This window comes from Haemaphysalis longicornis, unplaced genomic scaffold, assembly GCF_048455015.1.
Source record: "Haemaphysalis longicornis isolate Haplotype H1 unplaced genomic scaffold, Haemaphysalis longicornis Haplotype H1 scaffold_6, whole genome shotgun sequence".
Lineage (NCBI taxonomy): Eukaryota > Metazoa > Arthropoda > Arachnida > Ixodida > Ixodidae > Haemaphysalis > Haemaphysalis longicornis.
In genome coordinates this window covers 144,129,747-144,156,709 of record NW_027526407.1, presented here as the reverse complement: position 1 = coordinate 144,156,709, position 26,963 = coordinate 144,129,747, and the positions used below count along the sequence as shown (strand labels likewise).

Here is a 26,963-nt window from a genome sequence, read left to right as displayed (position 1 = left end):
GCTTGGAATTTACTTAACATTTTCGCATGGTTTATATTCTTATACAAGGCATTAGCTATTGTTCGGGATTGGGTGATCACATCCCCTAAACACATTTTTCTGCGACGCACATATTCGTAAAGAAGCCGCGTTCGTTGTCCACGCTGCAAAATGAAGCCAACCTCTCATTGTGCCAGTATCAGGTCTAAACGAGGCGACAGTAGAATTTATTTGTGCCTGATGTTTTGGAGGTGACATGGGTGATATGTTGCTGCCGTCGCCGACGCCCGGAAGAGCGGCGACGAAGCGCGCAGAACCGCGTCCCAGGGTAGCTCTTGCAGGCGATCGCATACTCTACGAAGACGCAGCTGCTTTTTAAGTGACCTAAACGTACTCCTTGCCTATAGACGTCACCATAACAAGTTTTTTTAGCGCGTGGAAAGGCGAAAAGAAGCGAAACAGAACCAAAACAGTGCACGAACCCCTATCAGCCACGCAGCGCAAGACCCGTCAACGCCGCGGAGAAGCGGCGGCAGGCGGCGCAGCGATCGCGAAGCTCGAGGCGTATAGGACCCTTTCCTTTTTGTGTGGTTGCGCCGTCTGTGCTTAATGAAGGCACTTAGAATGTTCGTCTGCGGGCATTACGTGTTGATTACGTAGTCCGTGGCTCTCGAGGGTTAGATTTTTTTTTTGTTTTTTGCAGTACCCTTATTTTTTCGCTGACTTTCAGCACCTTGGGGATGTTTTCGGGCGCACTGACCGTATGTAACCTTCGTGCGCACTTTGCGGAAATTCCACTCCTTAAGTCGAACTCGCATAACCTGAAATATCGGTAAGGTCCAAAATTTTTTCTCGTCGGGCATTCACCGAACATAGGTGCTGTGCATTTGCTCCACTTTAGTACGAAACGTGTTTTTGCGGGACTACGGATATTTCGAAATGTTCTCACAAAGGAAACAAGGCGAAGTTCGCTACACGCTGCTGACAATGTCTCCGTGTGAACGCTTAGCTCCTACTACGCGTCGAACGCGGTCGTGAGTGGCAAATTTGAAATTCCCGCTCCGCAGCGGCTTCTTAACCGACGTGTCAAGCAACTGTAGTTGTGATAACGTCTGCATCACGGTGACGCCGGTGGGTGGCGCCACTTGTTCGCGGGTGATCATGGGCATTCAAAAGCTCCCTTGTGCAGTGTAGCTTTTGTTATCAGCGCTAGTTGTAATTTCACTGACCTGGCCACGAATTTCCGGGATTTCGCTTAACTTGAAACTCCGCTTATATCTAAAATTCTAGCTGATTTTATGACTGCGAATTAACGAGGTATTGCGGTGTATTTAAAACGTAATCCAGGTAAAGGAGCCTTTCATTAGGTACTCAACAATGATTTGGTCTTGTTGCTTTTTCTGATAGTAATAGTAACTATCTCGCTGTATCTGCCTGCTTCTGCTCGATTTTTCTTGGGCAACCAACCTGCTAATTTTCTCACTCCGCGAATTTAGACCTTTTGGTTTTAGTAATGTAACGAACAAATCAACGAGTGGTTACAAGCGAGTAGGTTATAAAATCAACGAATTTGCTAGAAAAAAATTGGGGTGGGGGAGGGGGACTTACTTATGAATATAGGTAATGGAGAACAAAATCTGTAGCACCGTTGCAATCTGATTTCGAGTTGTCCGGGTTATCAGATATTTTGGGCCCACCGAGACTGGACCACAACTGGACCAAAGAAGGCATCTTAAACAGCTGAGCATTGTCGTCAACGTCATTTTCGCAATAATAATAATAATAATAATAATAATAATAATAATAATAATAATAATAATAATAATAATAATAATTAATAATAATAACCTTGCCCTAATCAGAGTCAGTTTACTCAACATCGCTCAGATGCCCGGAGCCCCAAGAAAATGCCTGAGAAAGTCATCATCAATATCATCATCGCCGTCCTAACGCCATCATCATGAGTCTGTTGCCCACAGCAATATGAACAGTCCCTTCCGCAGACTTCAATCAGCTCCTCCACGGAGTCAGTAGAATGGATTCTTTGCCCCGAATTGGCACTTTATAACTTATACCTGCCGTTTATACTTTGCTAGAAGCACCACCTCCTATTACCTGACCGGCTTGAAGAGTCGTTACTCAGAGCCCTCTCCGCCAATGTAAGCGGCCAGGTTTGCAAAAAATAGAAACGACGTAACTACGAAGATGCCGCGATTGTTTTCAGCCAGTTGCGTAGTAGGAATAAAACAGGGTGCCCAAGGTTTGCGGCCTCCTTGTGCAGAGGCGTGGCATCAAAAGCGATCAGACGCGCTGGGCGGAAGGATGGACTAGACACCCAGTAAATACGGAGCGCTTCGCTCGATCCGGGGAACTGAGTCCGCAACCTCGTCAGCAAAGTTTTACGAAAAAGAAGAGGAAACAAAATGCAACGTCGAGCAAGAAAGCGTACCAAATGTTTTGTCGTTTGCTCGATCTTTATTTTCACTTGTGTTCGTATTTTGACGTGCGTGCTTGGATTCGGGCAACAGTTATACGTCACGTACAAATGCACAACAACAAGCATTATTTCTTGCAAGCAATAGAGGCAGACGGACGTCATGTTTTGCAACGCAGCATTTTTAAAATGCACTCGGACTCGTAAAATCCTGCCAACGCTGGCGACTTCGAGTTCGAGCTGCTGTCTGTTGGCTGCGGCGCTCGGGTTGCAGCTCAGTCTTTTCGAGGCAGTTCCCTCAGTTTTTATTGCTCCTTTTATCCCTAGGGAGGGGGAAAAAAGGCTGACAAGACAGGCTGGAAAGAGTAAAGGAGAAGCGGGAGAAGCTAAACAGGGAGAAAAAAGGAAAATGGAAAGAAGAGAGCGAGATAGAGAACTCGGGAATATAGGGAAGTAGGAATGAAACGGAGCAAGGAACAATGGAAGATGAAAGAATGAAGTGACAAATAAAGGCAATGGCAGCAATATTGATGAGGATGTCGATGTCCCCTTAGAGTACACGCGTGACAGCAAATTGTCTGTTTCGGCGTGCATGGATCGTGATATTCCACATTGCTCGAGATGAATCCTTGGTTCGCAGGCATTGGTTTGGTCTTCGAACTAATGGGGTAAGCCATGCACTCGTAAACCCGCGTGCCCTTAACAAACGCGTATGCACGTTTGCGTATGTTGTAGCAACTCCACGTACACGCTTATTTATTGTAGCAACACCACGTATGCGCGTATACCTGGTGTTGCTACAATAAAAGTGGCTTTGCTAAAATACATAAGCAGCTTAAATCACATCGAATTGCGCTGAGTATACTATGACGAATTGGACGACAAGGGGATTCGTCCCAGTCCCTTTGTTGTCCAATTCGTCTAATCCAGCGCAATTCGTAATGAAGCAGCCCCATTCTCCATCCTCTTCAAATTAAAAAAAAAAATTCTTTTTGGAGACACAGCTGACTTGATTGCCTTTGCACGCATGACGCATTTTATGGTGTATTTTTTTTTTCATAACGCAGGCAGCATTTTTGCCCTAGTCTTTTTACCTGCCAAATAAAAACCGGTGTTAGTCTACAAGCCTGAGCACAAGGTCGCGGGTTCGATTCCCGGCCGCGGCGGCCGCTTTTCTGAAGGAGGCGAAAAGCAAAAACGCCCGTGTGTACGAGATTTCGGCGCACGTTAAAGATCCCCAGGTGGTCAAAATTAATCCGGAGCCCTCCACTACGGCGCGCCTCATCGCCTGCGTTGCGTCGGCGCGTTAAACCCTACAATCAATCAATAGTCTACAAGCGAAGCCTATATCTTGCCGGGTGTTGATCTTGGTGTGCTATAACAAACCAAAGTGCGGGTGCGTGCGCCATACTGAATAGCAGCACCGCTGACGTTGCCAACGAGGCTAATTTTTTTTTTTTTACGAAAAAGCCCCCCGAGGTGTTGTCGAGCTGCGCAGCTGGTGTCCTGTCGTGCTGGTTACAGCGTTAGGCCAGGCTCAGACTGTTGTCGCAACTGCCATAATATCTTTAAATAATGACGTTATTTTACGTGTCAGCCAACTGAACTGCGTGAAACGACGCCGTTTTTTACGTCCATAGCTCACGATATGGCTGTTACGTCGGTAGTCTGAGCATAGCCTTACTCAGAATAACTACCCCACGCAGCGTAACAGCTGCTGTTAGTGTAGGATGCGCTGCGAAACACGCGCACGCTAACTCACTCACTCACTCACTCACTCACTCACTCACTCACTCACTCACTCACTCACTCACTCACTCACTCACTCACTCACTCACTCACTCACTCACTCACTCACTCACTCACTCACTCACTCACTCACTCACTCACTCACTCACTCACTCACTCACTCACTCACTCACTCACTCACTCACTCACTCACTCACTCACTCACTCACTCACTCACTCACTCACTCACTCACTCACGCTTTATCTCACGCACTGTCTTTCGGGCTCACTCGGACGCACTGTCGCTTATACTCAGTCTCGCTCACGCTCTCTCACTCGCTCACTCATACACACTGTCACGCTCTCTGTCGTTCGCTCTCTGTTTCGCATGCTCTCTCTTACGCGCACACTCTATCTCTCCCTCACATTCTATCTCACACCTTCACACAGACTTTCACATGACCTCTCACATACACACCCTCTCTGTCACCAACACACTCCCTGTCATGTCCTCTATGTCTTTCTTTCTATCCCTCTCTCTCACACACACTGCTTGCAGTATTTTTGCCGAGCATCAAGGCAAGCCAGCCTAGCTTGCAATGATTCGTCTTTCACAGTTAGCACACACAAACGTATTTCTACCGGTGCTAGAGTGTTATTCTTTCGAAGCGAATACTCGGCGATAAATTCTGCCTGTAACGTTTTAAACCCTACAGCTGCTTAAGCGAACGCCCATGCCATTTCTCTCGCAAATACGACGCGACTTTTACTTTAGGAGCAGCTCACCCAATATCTAGCTCGCTTTCTCAGCGCTGTTACAATGATCGAGAACCGCGCCCGCTTTCGTCTATCAGCTATTCGCATTTGCAGTTGCTTGACTAACGTTTTCCGAGGCTTTACTCTTGAACTGTGGCTACGCATGAAAGCGACGCGAAACAAATTTTGTCCGCACCAATTTTATCCCAGAAAGAAAACTAAGGAGCGATAGAGGAGGTAACGAGTTTGGAGGCGAGGAGCGCTCTTGCCAGGACCATATGTGTATACTCAAGGGTAACATTCCGAAAATCGAGCTCTGCCGAAAACGCCCGCCGTCTTCGCGTGAAAGCGACGGTGCCGTTAATTAACTGCCGCCGAGGCGCATTTACTAGAAACCCAACTGCAAATTGGGATTACCCTCGCGGCGTGGAATATGAATTGTTGCCGCTGCCAACGAGTCGCGCGCAGCCCGCTCAGTGCGGCGATAATCGTCGGGTTCACGCGACGTGATTTATGGGCAGAACTCGGCCGGATGTTCAAGTTTTGTTAGCGTTAATCTGAGCAAAGTTGTGAGTTTCGCGGTTGAGTAGCGGCTTTTGCTCTAGCTTAGCGTTTCGGCGCACCGCCTGGTGATGGATTCATATTACAACTCGCTTGTGGAGCCGGTTACGCCGAAAGAGCAAGGGCGACAAAGCACAATTTCGTTTAATTTGGAAGAACAAGGGTTTGATTACTCCCTGCGCTTTACTCCAGTTCGAAAGACGTTTTATGGGCGAAGCCGAGGCTTGTCCGTCTGGCATCCGTGTTCACGGCGCAGCACCGTGTACATCGAAACTTCTTTGAATACTAAAAGGTTCACAAAAGGTTAACAAGAACAAAATAAAAGGTTCACAAAATGTTAGAGAGAGAGAGAGAGAGAGAGAGAGAGAGAGACGCCCTGCACCGGGTAAATCGATTGATTGATTGATTGTAGGGTTTAACGCGCCGACGCAACGCAGGCGATGAGGCGCGCCGTAGTGGAGGGCTCCGGATTAATTTGACCACCTGGGGATCTTTAACGTGCGCCGAAATCTCGTACACACGGGCGTTTTTGCTTTTCGCCTCCATCAGAAAAGCGGCCGCCGCGGCCGGGAATCGAACCCGCGACCTCGTGCTCAGCAGCGCAACGCCTTAGCCACTGAGCCACCGCGGCGGGTTACCGGGTAAATCGAAACATTTAAGAACAAAAGGTTCATAAAAGGTTAACAAGAACAAAATAAAAGGTTCACAAAAGGTTAGAGAGAGAGAGAGAGAGAGAGAGAGAGAGAGAGAGAGAGAGAGAGAGAGAGAGAGAGAGAGAGAGAGAGAGAGAGAGAGAGAGAGAGACGCACTGCACCGGGTAAATCGAAACAGCTTTGAACAAAAGGTTCACAAAAGGTTAACAAGAACACAGTAAGGGGTTCACGAATGGTTAGAAAGGGAGAGAGAGAGAAATAAAGAGTTCCTGGAGAGCCGTGCTGCGCATGCGCGAGGAGCATTGGATTGGATTGGACTAAATTGAATTGTATTGGATTGGGTGGGAAATCGTTTTAGCAGCAGTAAGCACTGTCACGGGTGATTTGCGGTAAGAACGATCCCCAGTGCTTCGCCGACACGTTATGATTCACTTCGTGGACAAGCGTGAATTTTTCTTAACCTGAAAGACAGATCTATCAAAATACTGAAAGAAACATTCAAATTTAGCGCTACATGACGTGATGGGGATGCAGTAGCGAAAGCGCTATAAACACAGTTAAAGTGTGTTAACTACACGTTAGCTTTGAAATGCTACTAATGAAAACGGCGCTATAGGCCCCATGTTTGTTCGTAGTCGAACCTAACCTCGTTATAGCAAAGTAGTATCGGAGCAGCGAATTAGTTTGCTTATCCGGTAGTCGTTGTAACAGTACAGTGTAAATTGGATCAAACAAAATGGCAATCTGGCTCGCGCAAAACTCCTACAAAGAAACACGCATTATTCTAGGCTTCGAACCCATTACAAACGATGTAATTTGTACCTGTCTCATTGTGTCGTTTCTAAATAAATGAACTGGAACACGCGAACGTGAAGTTACAACAGAACAAATTTCGTTTGCCATGACAGGTCTGGTAACGCCACCAGACAAATGCGCCTTGGCGCCGACCGGAATTACCGCAACTCTTTCAAACGGTTAATAACATAGTTTTGTTATCCTTTAATTTTTTTCTTTTTGTTAGGCTCGCTTTCGAGATTTGAGCCCCGCTCGAACCAACAAAATAATTTCGTTACAGCCGATATCGCGTGCAGATCTCGTGGTTTCTGTTTCGTTATAAAAAGAGTAAGTGTCACCTGAATGAAGCGTGACCATTAAAAGTTCGTACTAATTTCGCTGTGGCCGAAAATTCGCTAGATCAGTGTTCGTTGTAACGAGGATCAAATGTAGGGGCGTTGGTCGGCAGCTGAGAATACAACAAACAATTTCCGGTGACGTCGTGCCGACCCGCCGAGAAAGTACCCGGTGAGTTGTCACCCCTTCATATGTTTCTCGCAATATCCGTATTACTCTGGGAAGGTTTCGATAAAATTGGTACCATTTTTATCGCCTCGAAACAGTCTTTTGAATCAACCAAACTTCTATTTTGTCTTGATGGTCTCTTTAACTTTCTTAGGCCCATAAAAAGTGGCCAATTTCCGGGCGTTTAACAAAGGGTTAAACAGCCAAAATATTAAGCAGCGAATTACTCCCACGACTACCAGTCGCTTATATTTGAGAGTTCTTCTAGTTCTACTGCTATGTTCGACACAGTCCAACCTAGATGTTGACCGAGGTTCTACTGCCGAATGGGGTCCTTAAACATCTAAAATGCAGCAAATTTTAAAAACCGGAAAGCCATCTTTCGGTGCAAGAAGGAGTCAAAAGCCATCAAACGTCGAACAACCCCTGCCAGAGAAACAGCATATGTAGCGCTAAAACCGAGTGGTATATAAATTTATATGTTAATGACTTTGACTTTATGCTTAGTATGTTCTATTCTATATTCCAAGGCTCATAAATCCATAAACTGAAACTATACGTATTTGAGCTACTTCCACGAATGCGCCACAAATAAATTCCTGACAAATTCGTTTTAGTATTCCTTCAAGATAGCTTCTGGTTGGTCCATGTCGGGAGAGGAGAAGAAGGAGAAAAAAATGTTGCCGCCTTCGCACTGGAGATGCGAAGACTGAGGAAACAGCGGAGCGGGTGATGTTCTCTAGCTTTAGCTTATCATTTCATAGGTCTGCCTATCTTATCAGTACATCGGACACTGATGCCGCCGAGCGCACGCCGCCTCTATCGAGTAGGGGAACGCCTGCACGTCAGAGCTTACGTCATCACTATGCGCAGGCAATCCCTGACGCCCGGTTCCCCACCCGAACATCTGCGCCGCGACGCCTACTCCCCACGCCTTCTCGTCGGCTCATTGCCTCCTCGCCACTTCTCCCCGCACTTCGCGCACCAGCGGTTTCCTCCTGTGCACTTTCCTGCGCCGAGTTTTGAGCGACACCCGGCATGGCAACTCAAACTTGAACAGCTCCGCGGTTCAAACGTTTGTTGTAGCCGACATAAGGAAAGGAGAAGAAAAGTTGTGAAAAACATTCCAGAAAATCTCATGTAGGAATTGTCGGCAAGATAATTAAGATGATCTACTTAAAACAGAGCCCCTTTAAAAGGGCCTCCACTAACTTACACGGGTGCGTACAGGGAAATAATTTTTCCAGGCATCACATACGCAGTCTGATACCGAAGTTGATAAAGCCCAAGAGCCTTTTGTGATATAGTTCCATAAGACCCCATGTATAACTATTCAGTGCAATGTACTGAGCTTCTTCGTGTGGGACTGCGGATTGGGGCAAGGCAATGTGATCACCCTTTAGCGCCAAGTTCGGTCACTGCAGTGTGTGAGTTCCTGCCGCAGCATTACCAGTCGCCAGCTGTTCCTCTGCATCGGCGCTGGATGTCCCCGACCATGAAAATAGTGATCACAGTGCCCGGAATTTCACGCAAGGAGCATATTCTGCCTGCTGCTCTACAGTTTTTCGCCCCTGAACATATCTACCACACATACGGAGCTCACAAACATCTGTACACTGACGGATCGGTGTCATGCACATCATACACTGTCGTGGTGTGGATACCTTCATCACGCACCACCGTCAGTGCCACGCTCAGCCACAAAATATCATCTACTGCTACCGAACTTGTAGCTTTGCGGCTTGCATTGGCTGACATCATCGAGCAGCCTGCACGCCTGTGCGCCAATTGCACGGACTCTGCCGCTGCACTGCAATGCTTCGTGTCTTTCCAGAAAGATCAGCTTGTGCTTGATGCTTTGTGATTGAAGATGCTTTGCATCTTCAATCTCTACAGGCGCAACATCAAATAACACTCCAGTGGCTGCCAGCCCATTGCGGGATAACTGGAAATATGAAGGCGGACGTTGCAGCATCCATTGCGCATCACAATGTGGACCACAAATACCGGTACCATTTTCTCGGAAGGATGCTTCAGCACTTGCATCCAGTGTGTCTTGGAGCATGTAGCGATCGATCTGGACAGACACATCCCATCATAGCGCGCCCCTCTACTCTATCGACCCACGTAGTAATTTTGACATGCCACATAGGTCCTCCAAGCTTGACGACGAACTACTCCACCGTGTGCGGGTGGATGTCGTCTACTGTTACAAAATCAACCAGTCCCCCTCGCCATTGTGCCCACGGTCTGATGTGCGCGAAGACCTGCAACAAACACTTCTCTGTGGTTGTGCGCAATTTAGTGTCTATGGGCCGGCCGCTGTCCGTAGGACTAGAACTGAGGAACGTATTAAGTCCATGGAATACTTTGTCCATGGAATAAATAAAGGAATTGTGCCTTTAGGTACGCCTTATTGGCTTACCTAAAGGCACAAGTCCTGATCAGACTTTGTAAATACCGAAAATCAAATGTGCTCCTCTTCACCATTACAATCCTCACCGTCATCGCATTCATCTGGCGTAGCAAGCCAGGCGACTTAGCTCGGCTGACATCGCCAGTCTCATTAAAGATTGCTCTCTCTCTCTCTCTCTCTCTCTCTCTCTCTCTCTCTCTCTCTCTCTCTTCTTTAAACTCAGCTTTACTGCTATCTACAAACGCTTTCCTAAAAAGACAGTCTTTCATGAGAAGTGTAAGGAGCCTGATGGAAGTGTATTGGTCTAAGTGTCGTTTCTAAACTCCTCCTAAGGCCCCAATTATCTTTACGAATCACTTTATATCGATGATGATGACTGCTATTAGTATCTCCCTTGTAGCGAGGTGATGACGTGTTATCTTACCAAAACGGACTAATATACCTGTGTTTTATACTCTTGGTGTAATACTAGCGCTGCTTAGGGCAGGCACAAAGAACGTGTTAGCCACAAAATACCTTTTTTTTTTCTTGTTACAGGTGGTAACTGTCCTAGGCAATATTCCCCTCTCTGCTTTACGCCCACCTGCATTCTAATCTTCTTCTCGTCGCCTCGACGGCCTTGAGGTTAACTTCCTCTGTGCTACCATTAAAGCCTAGGGCTTCTGGAAGCCGAATATTTCCCTCATGTAGATTTGGATAGACACCCTCGCATTTTAACACTATGGGCCGTATAGTTTCTGTTTCTTTTCCGCAGACCACGCATACACCATCATTTTGTGAATACTTCCCCACAAAGCTCTTAGTTCGCAAGCAACCTTCTCTAGCCTCAAACAAAGCACTGCCCTGTGAATTATCGTAGAAATTTTCCTTTCTGATATCCAATTTCTCAGCCCTGTACATCTCTAACGACGTCTTGGCTTGCATTTTTTTTCTCCCCATTTATTCGTTTCTATCTGCCTTGCCTCTTTTTTGGTTACCTGGGCTGTTTTAGATTATCCACTGTTCTTTCCGTATTTCAACGTTAGTCTTTTAGTCTTCCTTCACCACTGCGTGTCCACGCTTTTCAAGTATAGGTACCTAAAAACCTTAGGTGCCCACCTACGTTGATCCATTGCTCTCATCTCAAAACATATTTTATTCTGTGCTTCTCGAACTTCAAACGACGCGCATCCCATATCTTCCTGCACTGCTCCGTTAGTGATTTTTCCATGCGCGCCTAAGGCCAAACTGCCTACTGTTCTCTGGTTCACTGGAAGGCCTGATAGAACGTCTGATTTTAAGCAGAATACAGCATTCGAAAATGGGAGACCCGAACCATTACTTTTTCTACATTCCTCTTACTACATCATATTTGTTATACTACCACAGAGCTCTATGCTTCATTATAGCTGCGTTTTGCTTTCCCTTACCCTTAAGTTGCTCCTCATGAGTTCTTAAGTAGTTATCCCTTTCGTATACCCACACTCCCAAATATTTATATTGCTTCACTATGGCTAATTCGCCTTGCTGTATAGACAGTGCGTCAGTGGTAGCGTCATTGAAAACCGTTATTCCCGATTTTTCTGCGCTAAATTTAATGCAAGGTCGTTGGCTTCCTGACCGCTGATAATTATGAGCCGTTGCATATCGGTCAGGTTATCAGCTAAAAGAACAATGTTGTCTGCGTATAACAGTCCCGGAATGCGCTGTTGTACCACTTCACTTTGAAGCATATGCGTTGGGTTGACTTGACTGTCTTCCAGTTTCTTTTCTATCCCTGCCATGTAAAGCATCAACAGTATTGGGCTCAAAGGGCATACCTGTTTCATTCCCCAATTGGTGTTGACCTGCTTGGCGCATTTCTGTCCTTCCCATGTAAGGTGCACTCTATTGTCTTTATAGGTTGTTATAAGGAACTCTATTAACTCTTCATCTAATAACTCTATTAACTCGGCATCTAATCCCTGGCGTTTCAGCATTCTCCACAGCAGTTCTCGGTTTACGTTGTCATATGCCCCTTTAATGTCCAAGAACGCAATCCATATTGGTCGATTATGCGATTTGGCAATTTCAATGCGTTGCGTTATCACGAACAAATTATCAGCCAATCGCCAGTCTTATCTAAATCCATTCTGCAATTATCCAAGGATTTCATTTTCTTCCATCCATGCTTGAATTTCTGATTTTATCGCCGGCATTACAAATCTGTACACCACTGCCGTTACTGTGAGTGGTCTTTATGAATCAGTACTGGCTTTGTCGCCTCTGCCTTTATATATTAAATTCGTCCTACATTCTAGACAGTCCTCTGGCATTTGTTTGGTTTGTATCACCTTATCTATTGCCCTAATAAACGATGCCTTACTTTTAGGTCCAAGCAGGTTTATCAATTGCATTGGTATTCCGTTCGGGCCCACTGCTGTCTGGGGGGAAACCTTTTGCTCTGCTTTTTTCCCATCAAGGTTGCTCAAGCTTATTTCCCTTTCCGCAGTCTTCTGTGGCGCTGATGTTATCGGTGCTGGTTTCCCTACCACTATTGTCCTAAACTTCTCACTAATCACTCGATGAATATGCGCCAACCCGTTCTCTCCTTCTAAATGTTTCCCCTCCTCATAAATCAAGAATTTTTTTTATGGATATCGTTTTTTGAGCTTAGTAATTTTGCATGGCTCCAAAACATCTTGCATGCGCTGTTGCCCTTCTTCCGTATTTCTGCCATCCATTGTTCCCTTTCCGCTTGATCTTTGCTTGCACCATTTTCTGTATTTCTAGTTTTTTCCCCGGTAGATATCCCATTTCTCCTTCACTACCTCTGGTTCCATACCAGTTCTTTTTGCTTCTCTGTCCAACTCCCGGTACACTGTACCACCAGATTTGGGAGTGCCAGAAGACCCCAGGCCTTGCCCCAATAACCTCCCCCTCCTACAAGCATTGGGTGAACCGCCTGACGAGCCCGGACCTTGGGATCCAGCGTGAACTGGTGAAGAGGGTCTGGACCGCCAGCCGAGCTCAGGGTATCCCGGAATAGTGAAGCCCCCCCCACCCCCCTTCCGGGTGGGAGCCCTAACATCTGCACCAGCTTGACAAATAAAGATTTATTCATCATCATCATCATCTATGTTCTCTCGACGCCTTTTTTCGCTGGTCAATACCCTCTTTTATTTCCTTATTCCACCAGCTTCTTGGCTTTCTTTTCCCTTTCCATCGGTTTCTTTGCTTTGCTTCATTCATCCTACCCTTTATGAACGCAATCATTTCGTCGTAATCCTAATTTTTGTCTGGGTATTTATTGGTTTCATCTTCCATCCTACCAGCCATGATCTTTAACTGCTGATTCTTCAGATTAGTTCCTCCGGTCGTACCTATTTCTAAATTTGTCCTGGTTGCGCCTCCAAAGTGCAAGGTAAGCCGCTTGTGGTAGCTTCCTATGCTGTCTGTTCCATTTTCATCTATACTCATTTTCCCCAACCTTTCGTATACTGTCTCGGATACTTAATTATAGTATATGCTGGACTGTCTGTTACCGCTTTCCCACGTTATTGGTCCTTCACACTTGTTTTCCTGGTTTACTAATACAAGCCGGTTTTCCTGACATAGATCTATCACTAGAGAACCGTTGTGGTCTGTGTATCCAGCCAAACCTTCTATGTGGGCCCTCATATCTCCAACTAAGATTATTTCACCCGAATCTTTGAACTGGTTGATATCTCTTCTCAAACAGTTTACCATTTTCTCATTTTCCTCCCTAGCACTACTTTTGGTCCACAGATACACCACTCCTAACCATGTATTTTTCCCCGTTATGGTGCCTCTAACCCATAGATGCTCTTTACAGATTTCCTAGATGCTCTTTACAGCTCTCTTCATTCCTGTGGTCCTGTTGCAAGCTTCCCAGACATAATTGTCTATGACAGGTTGGGCTTCTACGTCTCGGAGGGGACTCTCGGCCAGAGCGTACACGTTTATTTGTTCCCGTTCAAGTTGGTTTGTAATTTCTACCCACTTATCAGACTTTTTGCCTCCCAGCATATTTATGTAGCTGATTAAATATTTATCAGATGCAACGAATCTCATGCTCGCTCCTCTGTCCTTCCTGCGTCTGTCCGGCGTTGTCCGCACAGCTGCGCCTCTCCTCTTCTCCTCTCTCCGATAGCGTCCTCTCCTCTCTCCGACACTCTCTCCCAAACAGCTGCGGGTTGGCGCAGCGCGCTCTCACTCCGTTGCTAGGCGCCGGTGGGCGGCGCTGCACTCGGCGCTGCGCGCGCTGCACATGTGCAGTACTCTCTCTCTCCGCGCTCTCATCTCCTTCGAGCGCTGTGAATATAAAGCGGCATGCCGCGCTCCGACGGTCTCAGTCGACGGTCGTCCGCGTTACGCCTGCACTCTCTCGCAGCACTCGACGATTGCTTGATGCAATCGTCGAGCCCCTAACTGTGCACTTTACGGACCACAAGGCACTCATTCTCGTCTGCAATAAAGGCCGTACCTGAGCATACGTGTACTGCATGTTCATTGCATGGTGAAATTGGAAAATTACGCCCACCTCCCCTTCGCGTGAGAATGCCTGCTATAAGCGTAATCAATACGATGGAAAACGCCAATGGAACCCCTCATGAGATGCGTTGCATCACACCAGGGTTCCCGTGAGGGGAGGTGGGCGTAATTTTGCATTTGTTTTTCCCTTTCCGCGTACGGGGTCTATTTTTGTCTGTTACAAAATTGTTCGCTCTGTTGTTTCCACTTAAATAGCTTCTGTCGACGTTCTCAGTTACGTCTGTAGGTCCTCCGGTTAGCTCTAGGCCTGGCTGCCTCCGAGCGTTGAGTGTGCATGTGTCCCTCGCTTCCCCTTTGTCTCCTAGTTTGCCTTCCTTAGCTGTGCGGGGCCCCCTAAAGAGCTACCGCTCTCCCACCTAAGCGCCACCCCACCTTGTTTCCTAGCCTGGGGCTGAAGTGAATCCCGTCCCACTGAAAAGCTTGCATATGTCCGATGATGCCCACTACCCTGTACACGTCTATCACTTCAAGCCCAAATTCCCTTCCGCGCCTCACGATCTCGCTGTTAGCAGCGAGTACTGCCCGTTCGGTGTGCACGCCCTGCTTTGTCATTTCCGGTTTGGTGCAGACTGCAATGAGCACATTTGGGGCCGTCGCCCGCTGGTCACAATTACCCCCTTCGCTATCTCCTACCCAAGTTTTCGCTCCTCTCCCCTCAGAACATCGTTAAGCACCGCGGCAATCACCACAAGGTTTCTAGCTTTACAGGAAAACGCCAGCTGCCCCTTGGCTTGTGTCATCACCGTCTGCATCCCTTTACCGGGGAAGCACCCCACCTACACACGCTTATCCTTATCCCCTCCTTCTCTTTCCACTATGGCAGCACTGCTCTTATTCATGTTAAAGTCTCCCTTTATGATTACCACGCTTTCTGCCACGTGCTGCTTTTTACTCGTACCCTGCTTATCGACTGGTTTTGCTGGGCTATCTTGCAGCACGTGGGAGTAGCTGTTGCCTTTTGTATCTTCCGCCCAATGTGTCACCTCGGTGCCTGCCTCCACTGCGCTGCATGAGCCGAGGTGCTCGTCATTTTTTGGTGAAATGACGATCCCTTGTAGCTTCCTCTCAGCTGCTACAAACTTTCCCTCAACGACCCTCCGTTCGTCGCGTTCGTTACTCAGCGCTGCCTTCAGTTCTGCAACCCGCTTGGATAACCACGAGTTATCCGCTTCTACGCGTTCTAGCCGCGACACCACTACGCATACCCGACACGTACCTGCCCTTTCGTCTGCCTCGCCGCCATCCCGCTGAAACTCCTCTGCGTCTACGTGCCGCGGACAGCTACCACACTGTACCAGCTTTCTACGCGTCATCTCAGCTGAAAACCCGACACAACGAGAAAAAAACCGTGCAGGTAAATACTCAGTTTCGGCTGTCCTCCGCTGTCTCTGCCGTTTCGCTGTCCTTCACTGTAGAAACACGCTGTTGTCGGAGCACCAGAAGAGCACGTCCGCACAGGTTGACTGCGCATTGAGCGCCAAGTTTATGTAAAGTAGGCTTCACTTCTACATTAGACTGCATTGCTGGAAAGACGTTTTTAGTACAATATAACAGGCTTAAATTAAAATAAGAAGTCCCTAACGCGTTTTATTGGTGGAATTTTCGTATGCGGCGAAACTGTGTCACAGTATCGGTTGCGGACGGACAGACAGACTTCCTTGTTGACTCGACATAGAAATTCTTAAGCATTGAAGATCTTCTGCATATTCCAGAGTTTTCCCGAGCACATACTCGCTGATCGAGACACACTTTCCCCATTGTACTTAAAGGGAAGGTGAAGCGGTTTTAGAATTCAAAGAAATCTTGACTAGCGGCAAGTACAGATTGAATAGTTCATGTGTACGAAATATTTTCGCAATACATGCAATAGAAGCGGCGCAATGAGCAAACAAAAGTGGCCCGATGCCCCGCCCCCATCTCGCCGCGCGATGCCGGAAGACCGAAGAGCGCGGGCGAAAACCGGCTGAAAAACGTCATACCTGGATTTCCGGCCGGATCGGCCGCCTCGGCCATGCTCTTTTCGCCGCGTTTCCTTGTGAATGATACTTGTTGTGGTTGATAGCACTCGTTTGTACAATTTTCGTGTTCAAAAAGTATGCACGAACGCCAAACGAGGCATACGTTATCATGCCGTATTCCTAAGCAGAATAATGCCACGTCGGGATGCTTGATAACATACGGAAGCGACAGCCGAGGTGGCTGTGCTTGATTACAGAGAATATACTACACTACGTTAAATACCTTGTAAATCGCTCCAATGCGGGTTTTTTTTATGCGACTGACGTGAATACTCACATTAGATTCTAGATTTAGGAAGGATGGGGAATACTGCTGTACTTTGGCCGGGGATGTTTCGTTCCATTCCAGAAACCAAGTCACATTTGTTCAGGAAATACTTGTTTCGTTAAACGCGTCGGTTTTCTTTCCCTGTAGACTCAGGACAGTGTACAAAAAAACAATTTTTTGGCTAAACTAAAACAAGGGGCCAATCCTGATAGAAGTTCTCTCCCGGCTAAGAGGTAAACAGTATTCCTACAAGCTAAAAGAACCAAGACAACCAGATTACTTATTTTGCAAATATACATGTCACGATAAGGTGATGTTTGTCTGGAATTAAAAAAAAAACACCACTCCGAACCACCACCGTGCCGTAATTTGTGTTGACTGCGGGGGCCTAATTTTTTGCCCAAGATTCCGTGTGGCTGCATATTATAACCTGGCAAGCACTTGTTGTCACTGAACCTGAAGTGTGCTCCAGTGATAGTCGGTGATATATATAATGATGATACTAAAAAAATTAGTAGCGAAGAATAAATATACGGCCTCTGTCCGACTAGCGCGGTAAATGCTTAAATCTAGAAATGCTGAAACAGGCCAACGATTCATTATCACAAACGTTTGGTGATTGTTACCTAAGTAACGTAACTACAACGTAACTGCCTTGTCCGACTGGTCTGTTAAATATAACGAGGTGGCCGTAATATTGTAGCAGAATCCGCAACGCACAAGCGAAAATCAAGCCCTACTACAGCCAATAATGCTGAGCAGGCACTAGTATGCTGCAGTGTTTTTAGAATAAATGCTCGTGAAGCAGTAAGACGCCACTCATCGAAGTGCAGCTAGCAATCGCGGAGGCGCCGTAGCGCCGCTGCCGAAATGGCGCGCGCGTGTGGGACTGTGTTCGGGGATGAGTAACGGGGCTGGGGTGGGCGACAACGAACAAAGGAAATGCGGAAGCAGAGTCTGCTTGTTGGGTTATGCGTGTACCGGCAAGATGTGTCTCGCATATACGTTTACAGCGCATGAACGCTATTTTTTCGCGCAGTGCACGTACGTGCTTTTCGCTGGTAGATTGTTTATAAAACGCCCATTAAACTTCGGCATAAATGGATTTGTGTATAATAGGAAACAGTTAAGGCAGTACCTAATATTAACATAAGGTATAGAATCCCCCTATGCTGGTTGCCTAATTCAAAAATATTTTGATGGAACCCACTAGTCGACGTCACAGTCACTGCTTTGGGGTTCTCTGTCGTGTAAAGCAAATTTAAGCTCCAAGATAGTTGAACCAACAGCACGGGAAATGATGAAACAAACTTCCAGTCATGCGCGAAAATTAAACTGCAAGCTAAATTGCCGCAAAGGCAACCGTGCGATCGTTCGCAGCTTCCGACAACCCGCGCAGCCGAAGGGTGTCCTCCTTTGACGTCATGACGGGCACCACCAATCAGGGGCGTCAAAAGACGAAAAGCGCGCGTCTTTCAAACGGGGCCGCGCTTTTTGCAAGATAAATGCCACTTGGACTCATGTACGATAAATTTCAATGTGATATTCGGAATCAGCGCGTAAGAAACTCTATAACTGTTAATCTAACTCAAATTTTTTGGAAAGCGCTTCAGCTTCCCTTTAAGAAGAACTTGTTGCTGGGCGAGTTGGTGAGGACTTGACGACTTGATTTAAGGGCTTAGGACGGACACAAGAAACGTGGCAAAACCAGCGCTGGTTTATTGCGATAAGGTGCAATATTTGCAATAGTTTTGTACAGATGAGCTGTGTGCTGAACTTAACAAGGCCACCAGCCGTAGCCTTATCATTGGTCTTTTTAAGTCCTGCGCGTATTCATCTGAGCATCACTGTCCCATATATGTCGTTACACCTCGTTGCAATAAACCAGTTCATAGTAGCGCTTGTACTGTCGCCTTTCTTGTGTCCATTCTTTTTTAGCGCTCAAACCTCGCCCTATTGTGTGGGAAACTGCGTCAAAGGCACTTCGTCGTCCTAATTAGACCGTAAATTGTGAACGGCGTCGCTAATTAATCGCACGACGGGAATGCATGCTAAACGATGAAAACAACTTACACGCCCGGAAACCACAGGCCAAACCCACGACCATCGATCTGCCGTCGTCGAACGGTCGCTTTTATTTGATGCTGACCTCGGCGCTTCGCGCTCAATAGTGGTTGCAGAGGTATGCGCGATGGCGACGCTTTGATTAATTACAATGTCCACGTTTAGAGCCTTTCTTCCCTCACTTGCATGGCTCCTAAAAAATCACGGTTCTTGCGTGAATTGCCGAAGAGGGGATATTTCGCGATAACTGAAGATAAATCCGGTAGGAAGTTTCGTCATTAAAAGAAAAAAAATGTACTCACGGCATTAGTTAACGCGGGCCCTAAAGCAAGCGGGTCCTCATCGTGTCTATAACATGCCACGACACTACGCTTCTGTGCTTTCCCGTTCTTAAAGCGCTGCGGCCCGTGTCCTGTATATGAATTAAAGAAACTCAAGTGTACGAAATATGGAGAATATCTTTAGTTCACGCTCGCGGAGCGCTCCGTCTTAATTTTCGGTACTATGCGGACGTTATAGGCTTTCTTGACTGAATCGGTGTACAGTTTCATCGACAAGCCGAAGTTTTCTGTGGGCATGCTTATTGTAAGGCAGTACACAGAGTGAGTTAGTGAGGGGGTGGGTGAGTGAGTGAGTGAATCAGTGAGTGTGAGTAATTATGTCCTCACCCGCAAGAATGTTTAAGGGCACAAGGTAAGCCCTACACCTCTCTGGCTTTTTTGGCCATTTTGAGGTACATTTTTCTCGGCATCTGCTATAGGTATCTAGATAATGCATACATCATTTTTTTTAATTTTAGGCTCATTTTGCTGTACCAGAATTATTAAACTTAGAATAAAATAAAGTTTTTAGGATTTTTTTTTTCCGCCAGTACCTCATTTTGGCTTTATTTGCACATTAAAAATTGCGCAACAGAAAAACTGCTGCGAATATACTTTCAATGCTGGCACAGTAGATGCGACAACTTATTATGATGACAGGGAAAAAATCAAGTGGTTATCCTGGATGATATAGGAAATATTATTACCTATGTAATAAAAACATTGTTTTAGATAATTGAGTTTAAAGTATAAAATACATTAAAAACAATACCTTTTTGCCACAAACATTACTTGAGTCATTTATTTAGTAAGCACCAGCTTTTTAGTCACCGCCGAAGTCTTTTTATTGTTTTTTTAACCCGAAAGTGCTTTACTCCGGGATTCACGAAGATTTAACTTACGTCATATCCGTCACGGAAGTGACGCCAGTACAACAAAGCATGCGGCATGTGACGGCTGCACACCTGCACAGAGGGTCTTCTTGCGGGGAAGCAACGTTTAGTAGTAAAAAGTACATTTTACTTAGGGTTGTTCGTCTTCGTATTTTATATTTTAACACGAACGTGTTTTATGCCGTGATACACCAAGATTTCACTGACGTCATATCCTTCACGGAATTCACGCCAGTACACCGTTGCCGAAGCAACCCGGCAGCTGGACGTCGCTCGCCAAGCACCCCACAAGACAGCCGCCGTCCCGCAAATCACGCTCAGCTGCAGATTTCGCTGCACATTTCACTTTCATGTTTTACTGGATTCCTATGACCGAGGAATCAACCACAGTTTTTTTTTTTTGCTTTACAGCCTGTCGTCTGTTCTGCCTTGCCTATTTTGTGAACTGTCGTGCAGCTCTGTTCGCAAAGTATCTTCGCTTGTGGTGAGCCTCTTTCAGCTACTTGGTGCTCAGGTTGCGGCCAGTGTTGGATCCGAATGATGCTAGAAAGCTGCCGAATGATGCCAGAATCGACATCCACGCATATTTGCCTTGTCATCCTCATTTTTTTTTCAGTTTAAAGGGACCGTGCAACAATTTCGATAAGCGCTTTTACTCTTTCCTTCGCGTCTGGAACAACTGCGAAAGCTACAGTTATCGCCAGCACGGAGCGGCACTGCGTAATTTCTTCGTCGTACCAGATAACCTTCCATTTCTGCTTTGTTTCTGTGGCTTTTTTTTAAGTTGCTACCGAAAAGCGTTCGTTGCTGCCATAGAGTTTCTTACAGTATACACTAGAGAGGAATCTGGCGCTAGCGTCTATGCGGCTCACATCAAGGTCGTCTGTGTCGTCATGGGCCGCCATTATACATCGCGCTTGCCTTACTTTCATCATTGGCTTGGATTCAAACGTTTTAGTGACCGCAAATTTAAACAAAGTGCCACAAAAACGCGAAGAATAGTGTTCAATTGTGCAAGTGGAAAATAAAAACAGGCTGTTTTAAAACTAAGAAAAAGAGAAGTAAAGCGTATTTTTGCCGGAACGGTTGTGCCTGCTATTCCGCAGGTCAAGGTTGTAGTTACGAACAACATTATTATTTGGGGGGTAACTCATTAGAGAATGTGATTTTATTAATTTTACCATTATTTAAAAAAATAAGTTGTTTGAAGAGTTTCGAAAGTTTTTTGAGCGTGCCTATGAAAACGTTGTCTTCGTGGTGAACTGGTGCACCGCGACCGCCAGCTAGTATAACAAGAAAAATGAAAACGTGGCGTTAAACAGTCGTGGGCGATGACAAGATAGGACGCATACAAGCGCCCGTATCTGTCGTATCTTGTCTTCGTCGAAGTACGTTTTGTTTCTTCTTTTCGTCGGCTACAAATTTCGCGGCGGCATATTACCCGTTTAGTCATACGTCCTTCGACTGCGGCATGAGCAACGTCAGGTGCGATCACGCATTGCCTGCTGTTTCACTGAGCACGGCTACCACAGAAACGGGAGGATTTCGGCTTCCTTGTAGCTTGTAAACGTGTGAATGCATAGTGAAGAAAGCAAATCCCCAAAACCGCTTAAGAATCCAGTTGTCATGCCAAGCCCAAGCCAAAAAGGGTGTCTTCCCAGGAACCCCCATGACGACATGGCTTACGAGGGGCAGTTTCCTCTCTAGTATACTTACTAAGAAACTCTATGGTTGCTGCAACTGAAAGAAAACGGGCCAACAGTTGCTGCATGGCCTTAAGGACGTAATTCCAGCCGTCGAAGAAGGTCAAGACGGGGAAGCGAGAAAAATCTTTTGAGCGAGTTTACAGGTTATCTGATTGGCATACAGCAGTAAGTTTTGGCTGAGGTACTTTGCGGTCCCCTAACTAAGTACTAGGTGTGTTGGGTGACTACGTTCTGAAAGCGTTCAATATTTCAAAAAAAGTTTAAAAAACTGTTGCAGGGTTTCTTTCAAGGAGCCTTGAAAACAAAATACAAGTTGGTTTTATTAGAAAGACTGCTTAGTCCCGATAACAATGATACCAATATCATCGCGATCTTCGAACAAATAGCGGAGATATTAAAGAAAACGTTTGAAGCAGTCGCGACCTCCTAGCCCGCAACTTTTCTATGACGTCACGGAACCTTGTTTGTGCGATTGGCGGCCGCCTAAGTGACCTGTCGCGACGACACATGACTGGACGTCTGTAATGGGGCCTCTAGTTACATTTGACCGCATCACTTGAATGCTAACCTGCAGTTAACGCACTGAAAATTATGTTTTATTGTTGGCCCGTATGACGTCATTCTTGCTCATAACACGTCACTGTGGCGCAAAATTTGAAAGTTTTTAAATACTTCTTGCTTTTTTTTTCGTTAAAAAAACATCTTTTCCGGCTCTAATGGAGCTGAGTGAGATACTGGATCCTAATTCTTTCAAATTAAACAGTTGTATTTTTTATTCATGGCTCATTTAATAAATCAACTCAACTATCGATTCGCTGCTTGTCCTTCGCTCGTTCGGTGGCGGCGTTCTTCCGCACCCTGAATCCGCGGTGTGGTAGCGTGAACGACTACCTCTCGCAATTGCCAAGTTTAGCCTCGCAATAGAACGCCTCGTGCTAAGGAACGGTCATTAAAGCTTTGCGTTCTTTGCCGAGGTCGACCACAGCCTGAACTGTGTGAGGGCGTGCATTTGCACAGAAATACATAAAGGGCAGAGTTAACACATTCAAGCCTTATAATAGCACAAAGATTATTGGTCGAACCGAATGTAAAACAAGAAAAACAAATACAAAAATAGAAAAATGGCGAATTAAATGGGAACTAACGACATCAAAAATATGCATCTTATAGATCTCCCCCACTAAACGAGGACAAATAAAAAGCCCGTAAAGAACGGAAACATGAATAAGAAAGCCGCGAAAACGGACGAACCGTGTTACGCGAGCCGTGTGACGGCGTTCATTTGCACAAAAAAAGGCATATTTGGCTGGGTTAAAATTTAATCCTGATAATAGCGTAAATTGAGATAATTAGTCTACAAATTGTTGTTTTCAAGGAGCGCCTTCTTGTATACGACTGGACGTTAAAAGGACGCCAAAAGTCGGATGAAGTACGCGACATATACGTATTTCACCTTAATGAAGGAATGAACGAGATGAGTCGGTCGCATTCGCTACGTGCTTTGGCTGCCGCTTCGGTAGTTACAGCCCGCTGCGTGGCTTCAGTAATTTCCTTGACTTGGACCGCCACTGCCCTCAACGTTCGCTCTCTAACCTTTCACAGTTCGCGCGACGACAGGTGAGCTGCCGTGCGAAGGCGCTTAAGTGCACCGCCGTCTTGGCGCAAAGGGAGACGCAGACATTTCCGTTTTTCTCTCCTTTTTATTCCCCGCATGGCGCGTGCACCGACTTCGCGAAGCCAGCTGCTCTTCTGGGGTCGAATTCAATTTCCTGTCGCCGCCGTCGCTAAAACAACACGACTCGCGGAATCCCCCGCTTGGCCCGTCAAAGGGCGCTCCAGCAATATCCCATTCCCCGTGCCGCGCGCATCTATCCATATGAGCTCGGCGCGTGGTCTCCTAAGGGTATACCGCATTCGCGTGTCTATACGCAGTCTGTCTGGTTTGGCACCGCGGCGGGTTGTGGGCCTGAGGGCACGCACTCAATATTAGCTGCATCTTGTGTGGGCGGAAATGCGGTATTGCGTGGCAGACCTTTCGGTGGCGTTAACAACTGACCCGGAGCGTGTACGCGCACTCCCTACATAAATATGGAGTATGTGGGTGTACCAATCTTGGGAGTCCAGCCGGGTCTGTGGTCGCTGTTAAAGCACCTTCAGGCAGAGAAAGAGAGAGGGGAAGAGAGAGAGAGAGAGAGAGAGAGAGAGAGAGAGAGAGAGAGAGAGAGAGAGAGAGAGAGAGAGAGAGAGAGAGAGAGAGAGAGAGAGAGAGAGAGAGAGAGAGAGAGCAATGCAATTCCATGGATGGCAGCCAGACATCGCGCGAGTGGCCACTTCGTGGTGGTTGTTATGGAAAAGGCCATATAGATGACGAAAAAAGAGACGGGGTGCCCTATCACATCACTAGATTAGAGGACGAAGAGGTCACATTAAAGAGAGTGCGGGGAGGAACGGGCTAAAGATTGCACACGCAATATGGTCCTCCGGGCTACTAAGGCCTTTAATTGGATTCTCCTCAGTGACAGCACGCAGCGCAAATGTTTTGAGGTTGAATTGAGGTTGAAAAATGATCGTGGTCGGAAACTGTAGAGGACGGCAGGTTCCTCTACAGTGTTTTAGTGTAGAGGACCGCATGTTCCTCTACAATGCTCTTGAGAGCAATCTGATGGCCACATGAATGACTGCTCGCGACTGGGTAATCGGGTAATTTTAAAATACGTGGCCGCACTCATTTATTTCGGCTACTCCTGGCTCGACAGCTATTGGTTGCAACTGAGTGAAGCAAATGGGGATTGTCGACACCAGTGTAAAAGTTGCAATTGAAAATGTTTTTTTTTTTACTCAGCTGATCGTGTTAATTGCGGGTAGGCGCCGTTTCCCCTGTACTCCGAAACCGGTAAGTCGCCTATTTATTTATTTATTTATTTATTTATTTATTTATTTATTTATTTATTTATTTATTTATTTATTTATTTATTTATTTATTTATTTATTTATTTATTTATTTATTTATTTATTTATTTATTTATTTATTTATTTATTTATTTATTTATTTATTTATTTATTTATTTATTTATTTATTTATTTATTTATTTATTTATTTATTTCACAGTGCCACAGGCCAATGCGCCTACCCAAGCAGGAGTGAAGCGGGAGTTGATGTGAAGTGGAAGTTTATTTCACGTTTAAAAAGTGCGTACAAACAATAACACAGAAGAAAGCCCTGTAGTTGCCAAAACGGTCGGGGTGACCTCCTACGAGAGAGAGCGTAAAAAAACAGTATTAGAGGAGGCAGCGACTAAACTATACATCAACAGGCTATGAGCAGGAACAGGCAGGGAACAATATATACAAATTAAATGGAAGCAATAGAAACAAATGTACATCAGACCCTAAATCAGATAACATAAAGGCTTAGAAATAACAACAAAAACGCTGCAAGAAAAGTAGATACAACTCAAACGGGTTCCTACATTATGCCAAAGTAGTTAAAGGGACAGGCAACCGATTTTTGTCGAATATATGTTCTCTATCCCAAATGAAAGGGCATCACTTAAATCACCTTGACGAGAAACGATTTTGCTGATAACGCCCTAGAACTTTTTAAATCGAAATTTTTATATCTACGAGCCTTATGTGTCCTTCCCAAAAATAATTCTGGCAACCATGACATAGAGTAGCTCGGCAACATAATTTTCAATCAGTCAATCAATCAATCAGTCAGTTTTATTTTTCGCTCCAAAAAGTACAGCGAAAAAAGGGGGGCCGGAGAAAAAGCCGCTCATTTGCGGCTTGACGGGGCTCCGGACACCCATCGGCAGTGGACACAATGCAGTCGCAGAAGCACACGTACATTAAAACATTAAAACATACATTTAAAAACATACTACGCATTATGATATGGCATTGAAATAAAACACACTAAAAACAAAAGATAGTCACAGGCACTTTTTAAAGAAACATTTCGACGGTTTTCTTCGCGTTCAGTTTCATAATGTGAACTTCTTTTGAGTGAAAATAATTTAGTATTGTAGGCAAATCGTGACCTAATCTTTTTTTCCCATAATTTGTGCGGGAAAATGGAACTTCCCATGGTGACTGTTGACGGAACGGGTATGTGTATGTGGTTTGCTTTAGGTTAGCTAGGTTTAAAAACAAATCTGATTTTCCCTTCACAGCGATTTGGTAAGCGCATATCAATCTCTGATTATACATATCCTTCACTTTTATAATTCAATGTTTTTGAAAGATTGGAGCGGTGTGTTCTAGATAGATAATGTACATTTTCAATAATTCGCAGCGCTCTTTTTTGTAATACAGTCATCTTGTGTATAAATATTTCAGTAGTGTTTCCCCACACCAGCATGCAAGTTAAAAACGACATTGCGAAGTTAAAAACGACATTTAAAAACTTGTCCCCAGCTAAAAAAGTTTGACTCGCAGGCATTCCCGTTTCTTTATGTGTTTTTAATGCAACGGTCTATTTTGCACGAATGCGCCATCTGTTGGGATAGACGACCGGTAGAATCTGGCTTCACGTTGGGGAGATGGGAAGTTCGATTCTCCCCGGGCGCGACGTTTTTTTTTTTTTTTTTTTTCTAAGCTGCCGTTGGCGTATTTGGAAACTAAAATAAAATATTTTGGTAGAACAAACACCCCTGACTCAGGCAGAATCGTCAAAGCTCCTTTACTGGGTCTGTTTACTGAACGCTGCCATTGATGCTGGGCATGGAGGCTCAGTAAATTTTAAAACATAATGTTTAGAAATACATATACAATCTAACCTTGTACAAATACTTGTGTTAAAATGTGTTCAATACGTAAATAAACGTTTCAGCAGTTACAGTAGTTGCTAGGTTTGCAGGTCACGTGACAGGGACACATATTGTAGTGTCAAGTTTCGACACTGCGAACCGCCACCCTTCCGATTTCCGGAAGTTTGCTGCCAAAGTAAAATTATTTCCGCCAATTTGTTTATAAACTGCTTGTGGTTGCCGGGCTCTACAACTGGCTTTCATATGAGCTAGAGAACATATACGCGACAAAAATCGGTTGTCCGTCCCTTTAATAGAAAACATTTCACTTGGTTTCGGAATAAATGTGCCGAGCGAATCGATTTAAGAGGGTTTAAGCCAACATTTAAGCCGAAATTGAAAAGTCTGCGAATACGGTAGTTTGTTGGTAGTTTGTACGGTAGTTAAACAAGTTAAAAACGGGTTGTGTTAAAGTTAAAAAGTAACGACTGGTCGATCCAGTTGCTGATCAATTCATTATTTCTGGTGCGAAAGAGCATAGCGCGCATTTTTCTGTTATATTCAAAAAGAAGGGGTAGGATTTG

At 45.5% G+C, this 26,963-nt stretch overlaps 1 protein-coding gene across 3 annotated transcripts in view; it reads left to right on the top strand.

Annotated features, from left to right (window-relative positions):
• LOC144141173 (putative diacylglycerol O-acyltransferase Mb3761c) overlaps positions 1 to 26,963 on the top strand; it is a 396,293-nt gene that overhangs the window by 46,374 nt on the left and 322,956 nt on the right. Inside the window, exon 2 of one of the 3 annotated variants that reach the window (XM_077672729.1) lies at positions 24,471 to 24,521. The exons of the other annotated variants lie outside the window; for them this stretch is intronic. The gene's annotated coding sequence lies outside the window, so the exon portion shown is untranslated. The remainder of the gene's footprint in view (positions 1 to 24,470; positions 24,522 to 26,963) is intronic. 3 annotated transcript variants of the gene reach the window in all.